At 46.6% G+C, this 16,037-nt stretch overlaps 1 long non-coding RNA gene across 3 annotated transcripts in view; it reads left to right on the top strand.

Annotated features, from left to right (window-relative positions):
• The window catches only part of LOC310702976, a 75,011-nt gene that overhangs the window by 54,163 nt on the left and 4,811 nt on the right, over positions 1–16,037 (top strand). For all 3 annotated transcript variants that reach the window (XR_014523854.1, XR_014523855.1, XR_014523856.1), the window contains exon 2: positions 1,073–1,213. This is a non-coding gene — a long non-coding RNA (uncharacterized lncRNA). The remainder of the gene's footprint in view (positions 1–1,072; positions 1,214–16,037) is intronic.

Genomic DNA, 16,037 nt, shown 5'->3' with positions numbered 1-16,037 from the left:
AGTGATTAAATAGCCAGTGAGTTGGGAGGTGTGGGGTAAAATCCACCCTTAGCAATAGATCCTCCTGCACGGATCACGTTCGCAACCCAAACGTCCACTGCATAGATATATAGCTATATACCGTATTTTTCGCTTCATAGGGTGCACCGCACCATAGGGCGCACCTAGTTTTTAGGGGGGGGTCAAGAAAAAAAATCTTATTTCCCCCCAAGCCCCAAAGAGCAGCGTACAGGCTGCGCGCAACCTCTCCCTGCCGGAGGAGTTGCGCGCGGCTATGTCACAAGACAGGGCAGCCAGCGGGGTGGATCCCGCTGGCTGTTTTGTTTTCCTCTTTAGCCCCACGCAACCTCTCCCTGCTGGGAGAGGCTGCGCGGGGCTAAAGACGCCATAGCCACGTGCAGCCTCTCCCTGCCGGAGGGGCTGCGAGCGGCTATCCCTGAAGCCTGGAGAGCGAGAGGGCTCGATGCGCACTGACCGCTCTCGCTCTCCTGGCTTCAGCGAAAGCAACGCGAAGCCTTTGGAGCATGGAGGGAGTGCTCCCTCTGCGCTTCGGAGGCTTAGCGTTGCTATCGCTGAAGCCAAGGAGCCTGCATTCACTCCATAGGACGCACACACATTTCCCCTTAATTTTTGGACGGGGAAAAGTGTGTCCTATAGAGCGAAAAATACGGTAGATAAAGATACAGGTATACAACACATTTCAAATTAAAAAGTGTCTGTGCAACACAGAAAGCTGCCTTAAACTGAGTCAGACCCTTGATCCTCCCAGCTCAGTAATGTCTACACATGAGGTCCCCAATGTGGTGCCCATGGGCACCATAGTGCCCTTAGACACCCCCTTGGTGCCTTTCAATGCCCCCTGCCCTCCCATTAAGATTTTGGGAAGGTTTTTTAAATATATATGTATAGTTTGGCTGAAGAGGTTGCCTCCTTGGGGGAGGCAAGGTGTTATATTTTGTTTGCTTGGCGTAGATGAAGAAGCTTGCATATTGAGGACTGGGAATGAGGGCTCTTGCATTGATTGCAACTTGGGCACTATTGTAAAACTGCTGCATTTTTATTTTATTTCCAGGACTAATTCAAGAAGATGCAACTTTTGACAGTCAAAGCCTGGAGCAGCCTGGATCTCAAGGAGAACTTTCTCTCCTATAATCTCCCGGGGCTTTTAGGATCTACAAGTGAGACCCTAATCTAAGTTCCTTCCTTTAGCAAGGTAATGTTATCATCTACCTGGGGCAAGACCTTATCTGTTGTAGCCCCAGAGTTGTGGAATGCTCTCCTCCGTGAGGTCTGTATTAATTCTTCATTGGTAGACAGGGGGGAAATGTGGCTATTTATTTGGATGTTTGGGGATTGGTGGAGATACTTGTGTAATTAGAAATGTTCGTTTTGATTCCTTTAGCTGAGATTGGTTTTTTCCTATTTCAAATGGATTGCTTTTATTTCCATTTTCAAACAGTAAAAAAATTGTGAGCAGGTGCTCTTTTATTGAAAGATAGTGTAAATAAATAAAATCCTCAAGGCAGGGAACATGTTTTGTTGCTGTTTATATTACTCTTTATTTACAGAAATTGTACTGTATAATGTCTGGACGTTCTGTTTATTGAGCATTCATCCTTGATTTGCTTGCATAAAGCTTATGCCAGAGTCTAGATCATATCTGGTCTTTTTGAACATTTGTTTAGGGGGCAGTTATATGGCAAATGAGCATTCATTCTCCATTCACCCTGATTTGCTTGCAAGGTGTTCATTCATCTTCTATATTATATTCATTCAGCCCATACATTTCTGTGCATCTTCCCCATTGCAAAACTCCCGGTTCTCCGTTAAAGTAGATCTATTGCAGCAGGGGAGTCCTTGAATCTACTTTAATTATGCAAACTTATCGTTCCAGTATGTCCAGTCTGGAGATGCTCTAAGTTTTAAAAAAATAATACCCACGAACTTCCTGCTTCCCTCTGCACCCCTATCTATATCCCTCCCATCAGAAATCCCTCATGTTGTGAAATTGTACCTGCTATCAAATAAGCAAAGCAAGTGGTTGTGCTTCTTTCATTGCAATGTATAAGAGCAGGGGTCAGCAAACTTTTTCAGCAGGGGGCCGGTCCACTGTCCCTCAGACCTTGTGGGGGGCCGGACTATATTTTGGGGGGAAATATGAAGAAATTTCTATGCCCCACAAATAACCCAGAGATGCATTTCAAATAAAAGGACACATTCTACTCATGTAAAAACATACTGATTTAGAAGGCCATTGGGCCGGATCTGGCCCCCGGGCCTTAGTTTGCCTACCCATGTAAAAGAGGTTTGGATCCTGCCCCAATATACACATTATTTCTTGTAAGGCAGGCATGTCCAAAGTCCATTTCGGGTGTCTAATCGGTTTAATCCAGCCCCTGTGGCAGTTTATTTCCTGGAGTAAAATCCTAAAAAAAAAAACCTCAACAATTTCAGTCCTAAAAAAAAGGTCAGCAACTGTGGTCGGCCCTCACGGCGCTTCACTTCATCAAATCTGGCCGTCTTTGAAAAAAGATTGAACACCGCTGTTGTAAGATAAGGGAGTGAAGAGGCTAGGCTTGTCTCCAAGTGTAACTCCCTATTATACCGGGACAGAAAAAATTGTTGTGGCAGAAATGGCCCCTCAATATTCCACAGCCCACATGGTGGGAAGAGGCCAATGGGGTCTATTACGCCCTCCAAAAAGCTCCACACACAAACACCGGGCACCCACAATGTTGGGTGCCCCCCCCCCCCAGTGTTCCTGCACCCCTCACTTTTAATAATAATATAGTCTGTATAGCGCACTCTTCACTGAATATTTCAGAGTGGAGAATATAGCAATGTCCAATGTGCAAAAAATTGCAGAATCAAAAAATAATAATTCAAAATTAAGTAAGGTAAAGGTACCCCTGACCATTAGGTCCAGTTGTGGCTGACTTGGGTTGCGGCGCTCATCTCGCTTTATTGGCCGAGGGAGACGACGTACAGCTTCCGGGTCATGTGGCCAGCATGACTAAGCCGCTTCTGGCGAACCAGAGCAGTGCACAGAAATGCCATTTACCTTCCTGCCGGAGTGGTACCTATTTATCTACTTGCACTTTGATGTGCTTTCAAACTGCTAGGTTGGCAGGAGCTGGGACCGAGCAACGGGAGCTCACCTTGTCGTGGGGATTCGAACTGCCGACCTTCTGATCGGCAAGTCCTAGGCTCTGTGGTTTAACCCACTGCGCCACCCACATCCCTTAAAATTAAGTACTCCAGCATAAATCAGAAGGGAAAAAATTAAACAGCTCCAAGAACAACCATTAGAATGTCCCTATAACCCAAAGGTCTGGGTAAGGAAAAGAGGGACACCCAACCAACTAAAACAACAAAAGGGCCTTAGGAAAATGTCCAGTCCATCGTAAGATCCCAGGACAGGTTGCAATTTGTGAAACAACAGTAGAATTAAAACCAATTCAATGTGAGTGTCGGTGAATTACCACTTACAGACAGCAGGGGGAGTGCTATGCTCATTCCATTACTCTCTGAATTTTTCTCCTGCTGCTGCGCTGCCTTTCTTCGATTCCTCTATAATAAGAGTGCAACTTGCCCAGAAAGAACTATGACAGCAACAAACAGCCCTCGCTGCTTGATTTTGAGGCCACGAAGTTTCCAGACTGGCTGTCCTCCTTCTCATTTCTCTTTTCCAACCGATACCCGACATTCCTGAGCTACTGGGCACGCTCAGTCCCCATCATTGGGCCATTGTGGGGGGTAGATTTTTAGTTTCCTTTGTACTTTGCAAGGCTTAGGGTGCCTGCCACCTGCAGCATGCCAATACCTCCCTCCTGTTTTCTGGTGGGCTTCTTTGGTGCCATTCCTGTGGGCACTCGCCCCCTGAATTTGCTATCAGGAGGAGAAATTATTGGCTGCTTCCATCAAGCAGTGACGACATTTTAGATTTGCCTTCTTTTTTTCCTATTGGGTTTAAGAAAGAAGAAGTAAAATACACCCAGCTTTTGCTATCTTTATCGACTGGATGGGGTGGGGAGCCATAGCTTTGTAGTCTGCTTTGCATATAAATACCAGATTCAATCTCCTAAGAAATGTTTTGTTGACGAAAGGAACAACCACGGGGTGCTAGTATCAGCCACAGTGGGTCCTCTGGGGCCTGTGGGCCCCGGCATTTGCACAACTTTGCTTCGTACTGATGCCCGGCCTACCATGCAAGCCCTCCCACCTTTGGAGGTACAGTGGTTGGCAATCAAAGACGGGGCCTTTTCGGTGGTGGCACCCTTGAGTTGTGCACTATTTGTTCCAAGGACATTTGGCTTGTTTTCCTTTTCAGGTAAAGACTCCTCCTCCCCCCTCTTCTAGGCCTTTATAGGTTCGTTTCAATTTTGCCTTTTCTGTTTTCAACCTTTATCGCTGCTTTTTAAATTTACGGGTTTGCTTTGGCTACTGTTTTTTTGTGGCTGAAAAGCTTGCTTTTTAATGTGAATTGTGTTGTGAAGCTTCCCCTCACCCTTCTGTACAGCCCAGAGAGATGCCTTGAAAGTTTCAGACGAAAGGCAGTTAGGAATCTTTTAAATACAGTGGTACCTCAAGTTACAGATGCTTCAGGTTACAGACGCCAGACGCTTCGGGTTACAGACTCCACTAACCCAGAAATAGTACCTCAGGTTAAGAACTTTGCTTCAGGATGAGAACAGAAATCGTGTGGCGGAGGTGTAAGCCCCCATTAGCTAAAGTGGTACCTCAGGTTAAGAACAGTTTCAGGTTAAGACCAGACCTCCAGATTTGATGTATTTTATATTTCATATTCTTTATTCTTCTTTTTTTCTTTTCGTTTTATTTTTTTCTTTTATTATTGTTTACTCTGTCTTTTGTTATGTTTTTGTATGAAAAATAATAAATATTATTGTGAAGAAGAAAAGAAAAGACCAGACTTCCAGAACGAATTAAGTTCTTAACCCGAGGTACCACTGTATATACATGCATACATAACTGGAAAACGATAGAAAAGAAAGTGGTATTCTATCAAAGGGAGGGATGCATTCGAATCAGAAAAGTTGTGTGATCTCAACAGAAATGTTCACAGCCTACAGCTGCAATCCTACCTGTGAATGATTTTCCTGAGTAGACATGCACGAGACTGCCATGTTCATATATCAATTTCTGGATATCAGTTTGCCCAGAAGTTCAGTTCTGTTGAAAAAGCCACGAACTATCCTAGTCTTGTGCGTTGCAGAAGGTTGAACTGGATGACCCCTTGGTGTCCCTTCCATTTGTACAATCCTATGATTCTACCCACCCACCCCCCAAATTTGATGATAGCGTCCTGGCAAATTGCACTGAATACTTTTTTTATAATATTTTCTTAAAAAGCAAGCCAAAGAGCTCACGCTGTGCCTTGCATCTGCCTCCTAAATGAACTCTAATAAGATTTACTTAATCCACTTGAAAAGGGGGGAAATGCTGTTTTTGTCCCCCAATTTGTTGAAACATCTGAAAGTTCGCAAGGTTGCGACCCCTCTTTCGGAAAGGGGAATCCCCGGCCACCTGTAAATATCCTGGGGAAAACAGTTGGGAACAATGAAACACGTGCTGGTTAACTGTTGCCCGGGCAACGGTTACGGTTCATCCGTAGGGGGTCTCTGGCCCCACCAAGGCTTTGTCCGCAGGAGACGTAGGCCAGCTGTTGCCGAATAGCCATTGTGGAAGATCATTGTGAACTAATAGTCAGCCGCACAAATAGGCCCCTGTTCGTTCTCAATGGGTTTTGTCTTTTTCAAGGGGGGTGTTCCCTGCACCTCCCACAGCAGATAACTTTCCAAGTTAGCATCGTGAAAACAGCCCTTTCCTTTAGATGCATAAATATCCCATTTATAATACAGTGGTTCTCGAACATTTTTTTCTTCAGGCCCCACTTTCAGAACAAAAAAATGGCTCTCGGATTTTTTTATTGATAAGAAATACATTGGAAAACACGAGCAGGGTTGTCCTCGGAATCATTTGCTGACATTTTGAAAGACCTACATTGGCTCCCAGTACGTTTCCGAGCACAATTCAAAGTGTTGGTGCTGACCTTTAAAGCCCTAAACGGCCTCGGTCCTGTATACCTGAAGGAGTGTCTCCACCTCCATCGTTCTACCCGGACACTGAGGTCCAGCACCGAGGGCCTTCTGGCGGTTCCCTCAATGCGAGAAGCCAAGTTACAGGGAACCAGGCAGAGGGCCTTCTCGGTAGTGGCGCCCTCCCTGTAGAACGCCCTCCCACCAGATGTCAAAGAGAACAACAACTACCAGACTTTTAGAAGAAATCTGAAGGCAGCCCTGTTTAGGGAAGCTTTTAAAGTTTGATGTATCACAGTATTTTAATATTCTTTTGGAAGCCGCCCAGAGTGGCTGGGGAAACCCAGCCAGATGGGCGGGGTATAAATAATAAATTATTATTATTATTATTATTATTATTATTATTATTATTATTATTATTATTAATCAATTCATATTTCGCAAATGAAAAAAGAAAACAATTGTTTTAATATTATATAATGCTACACTGAAATGTTTAAATGTTCTTTGATGGCCCTTGAGTCCTGCCATGCTGGTCATTCTCTCCTGCCCCACCAGTGTGGCACACCACAGCCTTTGAGAACCACTGATTTAATAGAATGGACACCAGCTTAACATTGGTTACTTAGGGCCTTTTCATGTATAGATTAGATGTAGCAGAAATATCCAATAGGATGGTGCAGAATGATCCTGGGTGAAAGAGTCAGAATAGTTAGGAAATTCTGAGTCCCTGAAGCAAAAAACATTCTGCCATGGATATTGCAGCTCTCTGGTCTTCCCCACCTGCGTTCTTGGGCATTGCATCTCTGGGGGTGGCCCAAACAGGCCATCTCAAGATCTCACGGGAGCCATTGAAGCAACAAGGTAGGACTCCCTGGTCCTGAGTGGGGTAACTGTGCCCCTGAAGGACCAGGTGCGCAGCCAGGTGAGTCATTTTGGACTCACAGCTGTCCGTGGAGGCGCAGGTCAATTCTGTGTTCATGGCAGCTGCTTATCAGCTCCACCTGGTGCGCAGGCTGAGACCCTATCTGCCCATGGACTGTCTCACCAGAGTGGTGCATGCTCTGGTTATCTCCCGCTTGGACTACTTCAACACGCTGTACGTGGGGCTACCTTTGAAGGTGATCCAGAAACTACAACTAATCCAGAATGCAGCAGCTAGACTGGTGGCTGCGAGTGGCCGCTGAGACCATATCACACCGGTCCTGAAAGACCTACATTGGCTCCCAGTCCGTTTCCGAGCACAATTGAAAGTCTTGGTGCTGACCTTTAAAGCCCTAAACAGTCTCAGCCTGGTATACCTGAAGGAGCATCTCCATCACTGTCATCCAGGCCGGACAGCTCTGAAGGCCTTCTGGCGGTTCCCTCCCTGCGAAAAATAAGGTTGCAGGGAGCCAGGCAGAGGGCCTTCTTGGTAGTGGCGCCCTCCCTGTGGAACACCCTCCCATCAGATGTCAAGGAAATAAACAATGATCTGACTTTTAGAAGACATCTGAAGGCAGCCCTGTTGAGGGAAGTTGTTAATGTTTGATGTTTTATTGAGTTTTTAATATTCTGTTGGGAGCCACCCAGAGTGGCTGGGGAAACCCAGCCAGAGGGGCGGGCTATAAATAAATAGATGATGATGATGATGATGATGATGATGATGTATGAATAGAAGGAGTGGCCTTGTGACCGCAATCTTGGATCCAAGTCACAGACTGAGAAATCTCTGCAGGCAAATGTGATGGCATGACAGCGATCTCACAGCTACCTGTAGAGGTTCCGCGATCTGGAGGCCTTACAATCCCAGGGTGCACCTTGAGCATGTATTGCCAAAAGGGCTGATAAATTCACAGTTGCGCAGCAAACAATTCACTTGTGTTGCTCTATTTTTGCTCTGTTAAACTGGGTTACTCTGGAAGAGGCCCCTACTATGATAGCACCCACAGCCATAAAAGGCAGCCGGTATTAAGTAATTTTGGCAAGATTTATCATGCAGGAGCAAGAACCTGACTTCTGGGATGTTTGCAGGTAGGATTTCCACCTTTTGGTATGGGCTGAAACTGTGTCATCTTAGCAGGACACACCAACTCTTAAGTGATGCGTCTTCCATCATTTTGGTGGTAGAACATCTGCTTTGCATGCAAAAGGTCCTAAGTTCCATCCCCGGCATCTTCAGTTAAGGGCTGGGAGAGAACCCTATCTGAAGTCCTAGAGGATCACTGCAAGTCAATGTAGACAATACTGAGCTACATGGATCAGTCATCTGTCTCGGTTGTTGGCATCCATCTGTCTCAGGAGACAATGGAAGAGTATGCCCTCAAGAGTGAAGTCAAACTGTTGGAGAGTTGCATGGCGAGTTCCTGACCCGCCCCAGGTGGAAATAATGACACAATTGTTAAGATTAATGGGCTAAAAAAGGCCACAACTTTATCAGTTACAGGAGATGAGTGGTATTGGCTTAGGCATCGGTCCTAACCGACTATATCTGACTCCAGCCCGTCTGCTTGAAGTCCAGGAAGGGTTAATCACCAGCAGGGGGAGTCCTGCTGATGCACATCAACTAGGAACTCCCCCGGGGTCACCGATAGGGGGCGTGCCTTAGGCCCTCACCTCCCTAGGCTTCGGACAGGGCCACGCCCCCCAGAATCCATTAACGGACTACGCTTCAATATGCGGGGCAGGTGATGGTGCTACCTCCCCTCTTCCATCTACAGAACTATACCAATGCCTAACCGCCATTACCCGGAAAGTTGTGACGATTTGCTACAACGTAGGTGAAAAACCAATAGGCCAATTTGCCAAGTGGAAAAATTCCTACCAGGCCCCTCAACGGCAACCAACCGAGATCCATAGCAAGGTCAAAGAAAGAAAACCTTATAGGGCAGGAGGGTGGGAAAACAGGAACAGCTGGCGAGCGGACAAAGAGGGAGATCCCCGGCTGTGTCCTGCCTTTATAGGGCAGGCCACACCCCCGGACCAACTTGATTGGCCGGCTAGGGGGTGATGCAGCCAGGCACCCCCCAATCGCACGTGGAGGGGCCGTGAAGCCTGCAACCCCACCTCCTCTAGAGGCAGAGAGGCAGAGATGAGTCCGGCTGGTGATGAAGCCAGGATGTCTCCCCCTCCTGATGCAACAAGCTCTCCTCCTCCCTGGTCTCCCAGAACCAGAAGAGGGCCGAAAAGGGCAGAGCCGCGGCAGACTGCATGCAGGCGCAGTCTCTGATCGCTAGGGGGAAAGCCCTGAAGAGGAAGGGACTTTGATGGCTGCAGGGAGGCAAGGACTTTCAGTCTTGGCAATTGATTCATGGGGCCAGACCTACTCAACCAAGTCTGTGAAGACTGTGTTTTTGCAAATAGCTTCTTGGGCTTGTTGATCAGAAGGTTGGCAGTTTGAATCCCCGCGACGGGGTGAGCTCCCGTTGCTCTGTCCCAGCTCCTGCCAACCTAGCAGTTCAAAAGCACGCCAGAGCAAGTAGATAAATAGGTACCGCTGTGGCAGGAAGGTAAACAGCATTTCCGTGCGCTCTGGTTTCTGCCACGGTGTCCCGTTGCGCTAGAAGCGGTTTAGTCATGCTGGCCACATGACCCAGAAGGCTGTCTGCAGACAAACGCCAGCTCCCTTGGCCTGAAAGCGAGAGGAGTGCCACAACCCCATAGTCGCCTTTGACTGGACTTAACCATCCAGGGTCCTTTACCTTTACCTAGGCTGACACTCAGCCAAGTGTGTGAAGATTGTGTTTTTGCAATCTTTGAAGATAGGACTTTCTGCTGGCTCACTCTTTGGCACCTAGCCTCCTTTATCTAGTGCTCTGACTAGAGTTGGGCGGCCTTCCCAAATGTGGCAGATTTTAGTGGCTACATCTTCTTGCTGTCAATCAGAATTCAGTAAGTCCAGTGGTGCCTGACAACACAGACCTGGTCCCTCCAGAAGGGTCTTTGCTGAGGGCTTTCTCAAACATGGAGAGATGGACAAGTGATAAGAAGCTAAGGGCCTCTTCACATGGTTCTGGGACCTGACAGTGGCTTTCAAAATGCCTCCTTGAACCCTGCTGTTATTAAGCTCTGGCCGCAAAGTACGTCCTCCTTGAGGGCTACAAATGTTTAGCAGAAGGAGTTTATATGCTGTACAAGAGACAGCTGTGCTCTGAAGTTGGCACGTAAGAATCTCTCCAGCTGTTAACCCTGAACTTCAACCTGGGGGGCAAAGAACATAAAAATAGGATTATTATTTTTTGTTTCCATGTCCTTTGTTTTACTACATCAACATGCCGCTCGTGGCCAAAGATCTTTTTTATGCCTTTTTAGCAACCTTGAGTAATATAAGGGAAACAGAATAGCTCAATGTCATAAGGAAGACTTGGCTTGGGAAATGTTTATCGCTTATGGGATGTTTTTGTCTCCCGGAGCCAAAATCAGGGCATTCTTCTGTCGGATTTGCGATGCCAAACAAGGGACAGACAAATCTGTCAGTTTGTGTTTCTCTCTGTTTCTCATTTGTTTTTACTATCTCAAGTTCAATTTGCCCCCTTTTCTTTATTTTTAATGGGTGGTTTTTAGAAGTCTGCGTAGAAACCACACACTTTTTATGCAGCTTTTTCAATTACACACATTTTGGCAAGGATTTTCCCCCTTGATATAATATATATGTGTGTGTGTTCCTGTGCACACTTCCTTTGAACACCTACCATATTTATTTGGTGTGGGCAATTTTTGGCTGGAGAAGCGCATTGCAAAATTCAGGAGTGCGATTTCTGAAGGCTAAACTGGGCTTTGGTTTGCATATTGGTGCAGGGAGTGCCAATTTGACAATGTGAACTGGACAAATTTTGCAGTCCTTGTAAAAAAGAAAAGAAAGTCAGCTTTGATGAACCCTTTTACAGTCCAGACCGATGCTCCTGTTCAGCGTGCGCAAGCAGCAAACCCAGAAGTAACCCGTTTCGGTACGTCTGGGTTTGCCGCAGACGTCTGCCGAAGTGGACGCTGGACGGGACGAACTTATACGGAGGTACCACTGTAAATGGACAAAAGTACAAAGATTCATAAAATGCTTAGGGGCATGCGTACCCCCAGAAAAAAGCACTGATCATTATTATTCTAATCTGAATTTCAGCTACACATTCAAAACTCTGTGTGTGTGTGTGTGCATGTGTGTGTGAAGCAAACTTGAAAATTCATGATCATTTTTGAAACATGTCTCCTAAAATACATTGCTATAGGTTTGTAGGTGCTAGGATTTAAATTTATTTATTTTTATTTATTAAATTTATATACCCTTCATCCGTAGATGACAACAAAGAATTTAAAACCGTGTCCCTTGTGTGTTTGAGCTGAGCTCTAGCTGCTTCTAATCCTTTAATTAGCATGCGTGAAAGACTTATTAACTTCCTGCACTGTGTACTAGACACCTCACTAATCTCTTGAAATCAGCATGTGTTAGAAAGCAATGGAGTCAACTAATTCCCCTTTAAGGTGTTAGCCTGGAGTGATGTGTCAGTCACATAGCAAGACGATCAAAGGGAGAGGCACCTTTGTCTGTGTTAAAAGAGGCCAGCGCTTAGCTTAGTGAGGGGAGAGCAAACCGGGATGTGATTTGGAAAGCAAGGCAAGCCTAGTAGAATAGCAGGACCCCCTTAAAATGCTGGTGCAGATTATCACAGCAGGCTCAGGTTGTATATATATGTAAAGAAACCAATATCATAATGACATCACGGTCTTCACTGTGCTCAATTGTACAAATGGAAACACAGACCCAGAGTAAAGAATGCCTGGAACTCCCTGAAATCTCACATTGCTGTCGAGATCGGGGCTGGTGTGTAAGGTAAAGGTAAAGGGACCCCTGACCATTAGGTCCAGTTGTGACCGACTCTGGGATTGCGGCACTCATCTTGCTTTATTGGCTGAGGGAGCCGGCGTACAGCTTCCGGGTCATGTGGCCAGCATGACTAAGCCGCTTCTGGCGAACCAGAGCAGCGCACGGAAATGCCGTTTACCTTCCCACCGGAGCGGTACCTATTTATCTACTTGCACTTTGGCGTGCTTTCGAACTGCTAGGTTGGCAGGAGCAGGGACCGAGCAACGGGAGCTCACCCCGTCACGGGGATTCGAACCGCCAACCTTCTGATCGGCAAGTCCTAGGCTCTGTGGTTTAACCCACAGCACCACCCACGTCCCTGGGGCTGGTGTTTAGCAATATTTTTATATGCAATTTTCTCTAACATGAAACATTTTTGCGAACGTAATTTTTAAAATTAAATTTCCGAAATTTTTCAAATTAAATAATTACAGAACAATTTTGTTCCAGAGATTGATTTCCCACCCTCACCTCTGCAGCGTTTTTACTCAAACCCTTTTCGACTACGTTATAGAACTAACGTAGAACAATTTTGAAGGCCTGTATGTGCCAGTGTAACACCCGTGCACCCAGTATATGCATGAGGTTATTGCCCCAAATATTTGCATTTTAATGCAGATTAAATTTTGCACTGAAATGCTGAGGGGCCCCAAAGCTCAAGCTTCATCAGTTTTATCGTAGGTCCGCCCCTGGGTGCCAGTAAAACTGCCACAGAATTAATTTATTGCTGTGAGCATGTTGCAACGGGGAGGGGATTTGGTTTTCTGCCTCAATTATCTTCGTCTCTAGGTCATTCCCCTCCTCTGTCGTGCTCCATTTCCTCCCCTGGCCCTCAAATGCAGCTTTTCGGCCCTCTTCTGCATCACAGGGTAATAGTAATTTGGGATCAGCGGTAATAAAACATTGCAGCAACTACAGCTGTTGTTCTTTCCCTGTTTCCCTGTTTGTGTGTAAACCTCTTCCAAGACCACCAGCTCAACGTCTCCCTCACATTTCGCTGCATTCCTTATTACCCGAGATGAACTAAATAAGGCACTCAAGGGAACGAGCTCCTCTTTTCGCGGTTTTGCTGTTTCGCACGTGCCAAATACCACTGGGCCAGAATGTAGCGCTGTGAAGGGAGATGCTTGACACTTGCAACACCCTCCAAACGCTTTGGCGGTTCGTTTTCCCAGCAGCATCAGGCGACTCTTATTCAGATCAAATGACTATTCTTACAGATCCGGTCTCGGGGACAACAACGCTTTCAAATGTACAGTCATACCTCTTGTTACGTTTGCTTCATGATACATTTTTTCAGGTTGCTTCCCGCGGCAACCCGGAAGTACCAGAAAGGGTTACTTCCGGGTTTCGCCACTCGCGCATGCGCAGACACGCAAAATGACGTCACGTGCATGGACAGAAGCGGCGAATCGCGACCTGCGCATGCACAGACGCACAGACGTGGGTTGCGTTTCAGGTTTGAACAGAGCTCCGGAACAGATCCCGTTCGCAACCAGAGGTACCACTGTACTCCGATAAGAGATCAAGAAAACACCAAGGCAGAAATGTGTCCTACAACGAAAGAGCTCAGAACAAAAATCACCATGTAAATAAGTTTAGACCGAGAGATCATGACTGCATTTGCACATACCTCTGAGCCATGGTTGAACGTTATAAGGAGGCACCATGACAAAGGTAAAGGACCCCTGGGCGGTTAAGTCTAGTCAAAGGCGAGTATGAGGTTGTGGTGCTCATCTCGCTATCAGGCCAAGGGAGCCGGCACATTATGTTATGTTCTTAAATACATGCAGTAAAATAAAACAAATTTTACCTTGATATTCTCTTTTTTTAAAAAAAAACAATTATGCATCTCTTTGGGTGGTGGGGAAGGAGGGAACTGCGTCATGGTGCCCAACCACCTTAATCCAGCTCTTCCCTAATGCCATGTTAGCCGCCAGAGCTTTCAAACCTGGAACAAGGCGTTGTCGAAGTTGTGAGCCGAGTTGTGCAAATCCACTCCCTGGCCAGATTCCACAGATGGCTGTGAGCTGGTGTAATCTCAGCTGGCAACTGTGAGCAGTTAACGAACCCTCTCACAGTGGTATCTGGGATTATGCTAAACATGGCAATTGCGTTGCTCTGTGGCGGATCGATCATGCGCTCGCGGAAGATCACGGAGCCGGAGAAGATCCCTTTGCACGGAAAACAGCCGCTCTCAAACGCACAAGATCGGCGTTTGACTTCATTGACTTCTGCACATCATGAAGTGCTCTATCTAAATTTGGCAGCTTGTTCAGATAGTAACTCAATCCACTCTAGCAGTATCTTGGAAATATATTTGTCAGCTCGGTTCATGCATATGCAGTTGCAATTCATTTTCCCTCAACCCACAGAAAGCATGCTTCAAACTGATGCTTGGCTCTTTGTGGAAATGGATACAAAATGTATTTTTATTTTATGTTTGTGAATGATTGTCCAGTCTACAAACGTTTCGATAAGACTTTGGCTTTGTCTTCCGTTCTGTAAAGGGAGATCTCTTTGCCTCACCACACCACACCCCCCAACAGCAAAATATTACTAGCAGTTCCACCACATTTCAAACAACTTTGTACAACCATAGATATTATGGTTTTGTGTGCAGATAGCATCTCAAGATACCACAGGAGCCAGCGCTAAATCCTAAGCGGAAACAAATGCTCCCCAGATCTGAAAAACTTTCTTTCTGGGCTGTCAAATTTCAAGCATTCCATGAATTGGGAAGCAGCCCCTATGGACACTGTATATCATTTCCTGCCTTACTGGAAGCATCTCTTGAAATAATCTGAACATTTGCTGACTAACTTGTCCTAGTTTAGGTCTTCCACCCACAGGCACTGAACTGAACTGATTCACCCCTCCGCATAGCTTGTAGAGGCAGAAATACTGTTCCAAAGGGGAAAAATTAAGGAAGTGTTTGGAATCACAGAAGAGTTGGAAGCAGCCACAAGGATCATCTAGTCCAGGGATGTCCAACAGGTAGATCGTGATCTGCCGATAGATCACCGGACATCTGTGGTAGATCGCGGTAGATTGCGAGACGCTTAGTGATTCCACCCCCATAGAAAGCTGTGCTGTTTCCGTGAGGCGAGGTCCGAGTCCAGTCCGAGGGTGCAGTATTGAAGCCGTCGGTCAAAGCTGGAGCTGGGTCCAAGGCAGGGAGTCGGGCGAGGTCAGGAGCTCCAGCAGGACAGGGTGTAGGCAGGAACAGGCTACCAACAATGTTGCTCCTGCAACTTGGGACTGGGGCTGGCTGGCTTTTATCTGCCCCGAGGCATAGGGCAGGTGACTCGCCTCTCCTGGCCTGGAGGCGAGCACTCCTCCTGCGGGAACTTAGTTCCTTCCGCCTCTCTGCCCTGAGCTCAGGAGAGGCTGGAGGGTTACCAGACCCAGAGGCAACCTCCGCTTCCTCTGACGGGGCTGAGAGTAGTGCACCTGCAGGCAATGGGTCCTCCATCACCTCAGGAGCCACAGCTGGTGCCTGCACCTGAGGATCCAGCACAGGTGAGGACCCTTCAGGCTCAAGCCCCAGCCCCAGCTCAGCTGGTTCTGGAGGCGGAGACTCCTCCGAGTCCGAATCCCAGGCCATCACAAAAGCTTTAGCTCCCCTTAAAAAAAAAGCTTAACAACTTCGCCTGTCAATAACAATGGGCAAATCACAGCCAGTATTTTTATAATGTGGGTAGATTACAGTCTCTTTGGAGTTGGACATGGCTGAATTCTAGTTCCACCCCATGCAAAGCAGGAATCTTTCACCCAACACGGGGTTTGAACCCGCAGCCCTGAGATTAAGATTCTCATGCTTTACCAACTGAGCTAGCGGGCGGTACTACCCCCTGGAAAGCAGTGGGATTACCTAGGGGGGACTAAGAGGCAAGGGTCTGCTGGACTTTGAAAAGCTAATATCACTAGATCAAGGACATCAGTTTTGAATTAATTAAACTAAATATTTTCCATTGGAATTTGAGTCAACATGCAATCGATTGTCACTGTTTCAAATTTTATCGTGCAGTTATCTTCCTTACTGGGTCATGCAAACCGCTATTCTGAATAATGTTTTTTTATAGGGTGGGGTAGCGGGCACTGGGGGTGAGTTTGTGGAACCAAGGGGGGCATGGCCCAAAAAT

The sequence above is a fragment of the Podarcis liolepis genome (assembly GCF_965112155.1).
Source record: "Podarcis liolepis genome assembly, chromosome: 3".
Taxonomy (NCBI): Eukaryota; Metazoa; Chordata; class Lepidosauria; order Squamata; family Lacertidae; genus Podarcis; species Podarcis liolepis.
This window is presented reverse-complemented; position numbering and strand designations above follow the sequence as displayed.